General features: G+C 40.7%; 1 pseudogene; it reads left to right on the top strand.

Moving 5' to 3' along the window:
• The first annotated feature begins 3,734 nt into the window (after positions 1 to 3,734).
• Positions 3,735 to 4,065, top strand: LOC101597399 (annotated as a pseudogene).
• Positions 4,066 to 4,451: the final 386 nt, after the last annotated feature.

The following is a 4,451-nucleotide window of genomic DNA, read 5'->3' as shown; positions in this document are numbered from 1 at the left end:
CTTTCCCTGGGGCTCTGAAGAGTGACCTTCTCAAGGAGCTCCTTTTAAAGTTCTGCAATAAAGTCAGCAGTTAAAGCTAGTATCCTTGTTTGTTTTTATGACTTGGATGGAAACCTTTTCTTGATGTGGAAATGCCAACTTGCAAGGGTAGAGAAATGTAAGAGTGTGTGAGGAAGTGGTACAGCCAATTGCCCTCTAGTCTTCTGTCTCCCTGCACCCATCTGCATGATGGTTGTGGCTGTGAAAAGGAAGTGTTTGAAAATTTGGCCCATAGGGAAGGATGAAGAAATTCACAGGATAGGTCTGTAGCCCTGTGACCACCTCAGGAAGGAGCCATGGTGAGTCCGGGAGACACAAAGGTACAGGCAGTGCTGCTTGCTCGTTCAGGAATGGACATCCCTTGAGATGTCCCAGCATCTCCAGGATTGACAGCGTTGGGGAGTTCCTTGTAGTGGACTCCTCACAGAGTGCAGTGGACTCCTCTTAGAGTACAGCAAACCCTTTGTACAGCACAGTAACCTCCTTATTGAGCACGGTGAGCTCCTCATGCAGCACCTATCTAGCACAGGCGCTGATTAAATCCTTTATCAAGAGGCCCCCCGTTCCTTGAAACCACTGTGATGAACCCCTGGCTAGTTTGATTGACTGGATTATACATCAGACTCAAACATCTAATCAAATTATTGCAAATTCCAACTAAAGACAAGGGCTGTTGACCTGTTAGTCCCTGAAAGTGATTGAGCCTGTAGTTTGCATGCTCAGAAGCTATAAAGAACTATGGAGAAGAGAAAGTTATTATGGATGCAAAAATCAAAAATAATTATGCGGAGACACAGGAAGAAAAGTCAGGATGCAGAGTGGAGCAAGAACGCTGACCAATGGCATCCACTTCGTGATTCTAGCTCTTTACTGAGGCCCAAATAGCTATTCCTGCCTTTGGATTCTATTTTTTTTAATAATTTTTTTGGTTTATTTTTATTTATTTATTTGAGAATGACAGACAGAGAAAGAGGCAGAGAGAGAGAGAGAGGGAATGGGCACGCCAGGGCTTCTAGCCACTGCAGACGAATTCCAGATGCATGCGCCCCCTTGTGCATCTGGCTAACGTGGGTCCTAGGGAATCGAGCCTCAAACCAGGGTCCTTAGGCTTCACAGGCGAGCGCTTAACCACTAAGCCACCTCTCCAGCCCTGGATTCTATTTTTTTAAGTCCCTATAACTATATAATTCCACTTTGCAGCTCATTATGTGCTTCTTAAATGATTCAAGAATGCTTATTTAGAATTGAAAGAATCTTAATGTAATCAGAATCCATTGGCTCTATCCCCCCCCTCTGGCACGTGTCAAGCCATGTTTTTTGGTTTGACTTTTGTGTTTTAGTACCAGCCTCCCTATGTGGCCAAGACTGGTTTCTAACCCTGATCCTCCTGACTGAACCAGAGTTGAGACTACAGGCAAATCTCACTACATTTGGCTCACACTCTAAGTGCTTGGCACGTGTTTTCTTATTTTGTTCTTGCAGCCACCTCATAAGGTGCTTCCAGGAAAGCAACCCAATATCACACACAGCAATGCAGCTTGGCCTCAGCTTGGACTCTCTCTTCTCTGCCATTTGATGGCCTCTGTGTCACCAATCACAGGCATCTTATGACAAATGACAACAGTAGTGACTGTTGAGGGACCCCTAAATGTCCATTCATTCATAAACTCCTGGCACTTCCTAATGCTACAATACCATTTGCCACTCTAGGTATGAAAGTTACAATGGGACTTCTCTACAAGGATCCTATAGCTTCAGTAATTCACTCATCCTCTTGATCAGAGAGGTCTTGAAGACCCCAGAGGTTGAAATGTAACCAGTCAGAGAGAGGGGTCAACACAGAGAGAAATGACCTAAGTGCTTCTGAGGGAAGATACATGGTCAGCAAGACCTTGACCCATCACAAAAGATGGAACCACCAAGTTCCTAAGTCCCTAACAGTAACCCCCTAAGTGCTTCAACTAACCTTAAGAATAAAAAGGGAAAATGGTTAACTTTTGGCCAGCTGCATGGTCATTCTTCTTCCTCTTCTTCTTCTCCTCCTCCTCCTACTTCTTCTTCTTCTTTTTAAGGCAGGATCTCATTTTAGGCCAGGCTGATAAGGAATTAAATCTATCCCAGGATGCTTTCAAACTCATAGTGATCCTCCTACCTCAGCCTCCAAAGTGCTGGAATTAAAGAGGTATACCACCACCCCAGCTTCCATCAGCCATGTCCTTAAACACCCAACAAGAAAGTATAGCCAAGGAATAAAATTGCAATCATACAAAACAAAAGGAATAAACTTTAAAAAGGAACAATGGGGGCTGGAGATATGGCGTAGCGGTTAAGCGCTTGCCTATGATGCCTAAGGACCCCGGTTCGAGGCTCGGTTCCCCAGGTCCCACGTTAGCCAGATGCACAAGGGGGCGCACACATCTGGAGTTCGTTTGCAGAGGCGGGAAGCCCTGGCGCGCCCATTCTCTCTCTCTCCCTCTATCTGTCTTTCTCTCTGTGTCTGTCACTCTCAAATAAATAAATAAATAAATAAAAATTTTTTTAAAAAAAGGAACAATGGTTCAAGCTTCCCATTTCAACCGAGTATGGGCTACTGACATGCCAGGTCCGACAGTCACATGACATCCACCTCAACTGTAATTCAAAGGTAAGTTCACTTATAAGCCTATCAGTAGTTATAACCTTACCTTATGTTTAGGGCTCTTTATTTGGTATCATTGGTTATGACATCACACTATCTCCCTTTCACTCTAAATCTTTTCTAAAAACTTTTTTTTTTTTGCATTTTCTATATTCTCAGTTTCTAACCATTAGTGTATTCTTTTTTTTTTTTTTTTTTTTTGAGGTAGGGTCTCACTCTAGTTCAGGCTGACCTGGAATTTACTATGCATTCTCAGGGTGGCCTTGAACTCATGGTGATCCTCCTACCTCTGCCTCCTGAGTGTTGGAATTAAAGGTGTGTGCCACCACGCCCTGCTGTATTTTCTTTTTAACAGTACAAAAAAATCAACTCATAGGAATAAACCATACAAGAATGGCTTTCCAGGGACAAAGGTGGCCAGAGTTTCCCTGGGCCTTTTTCATCTATGGGGCGTTGGAGAATATGATTATGTCACTTACTTAGACTTTGTATTTTTAAAATAAATTTGTTCTTAATTAAGAAGCTAATTTTATGTCAGTCCTATATAAGACAACAGCAACTTAAAATGTTATGTTTCATGTCAGAATAGTATTTTATTGTGTACATACACCATAGTACTTTACCCAACAGACATCTGAACTAACTCCATACTTAGCTACTATGAATAATGCCACAATAAACATGCACATGTAGACATCTATATTGGATGCTGCCTTCATTTCCTTTGGATAAATACTTAGGCAACTGATAGCTGCATCATATAGAAACTTCATTTTAAAAGCAAAATATTTATATAAGAACAAGTAAATTTGCAAAATTTACATAAAAAATTAGAAACACAGTGATTTCCTAAAAGATAAAAATCCCACTCTCACTATTGCTATTCAACATAGTATTTGATGTCTTAGCTCATAGTTCTTGAAGTAATAAGGCAAGAGAAAGAAATTAAAATTAAAGGGATACAAAGTGGAAAGGAAGAAGTCAGACTAGCCCCTTTTGCCTCTTTACCTAAGTGTTCCAAAGGATGCCACCAAAAACTCTTAGAAGTATGGATCAAATGGCTAAAAAGTCTGCTGTTTCAGCATCAGGCTGGTGGCTGGATGGTATTTGAAAATGGTACTACAATGCTGCATGATTCAATAAAACAGGATTAATGAGAGACAATACAATATAGGAGGATGAAGATGTGAAAGAAGCCATAAGAAGGCTTCCTGAGAGCCTGTATAATGACAGGCTGTTTCGCATTAAGAGGGCACTGGACCTGCCCCTGACACATCAGATTTTACCTCAGGAGCAGTGGACAAAATATAAGGATAAATTCTACCTTGAACCATATCTGAAAAAAGGATATTCATGGCAGAAAAGAGAGAAAAGAATGGGCAAAGTAGTAATCCTGTAACTGAGATTTACAGATGTCTCTGTATTTTTATGAAGTTGATTAAACCTGAACTATAATAAAGTCTATGGTAATCATTTAAAAAAACTCTTAGGGCTGGAGAAGATGAAATAAAGAAGGCAATACAAGACATAAATAAGAAAATAGAAATAATAAAGAAAAACCAGTCAGAATTACTAGCAATGAAGAACACAGTTAATGAAATAAAAAAAACTCTGTAGAAAATCTCACCAGTAGGATGGATGAGGGAGAGGACAGAATATCTAAGCTAGAAGACCAGGTGGCAGATCTAATACAGGCCAACAAAGAGAAAGACAAACTTATCAAAAAGTATGAGTGGGAATTTCAAGATATTCGGGACACTATGAAAAGATCAAA

This window comes from Jaculus jaculus, chromosome 19, assembly GCF_020740685.1.
Source record: "Jaculus jaculus isolate mJacJac1 chromosome 19, mJacJac1.mat.Y.cur, whole genome shotgun sequence".
Taxonomy (NCBI): domain Eukaryota; kingdom Metazoa; phylum Chordata; class Mammalia; order Rodentia; family Dipodidae; genus Jaculus; species Jaculus jaculus.
This window is presented reverse-complemented; position numbering and strand designations above follow the sequence as displayed.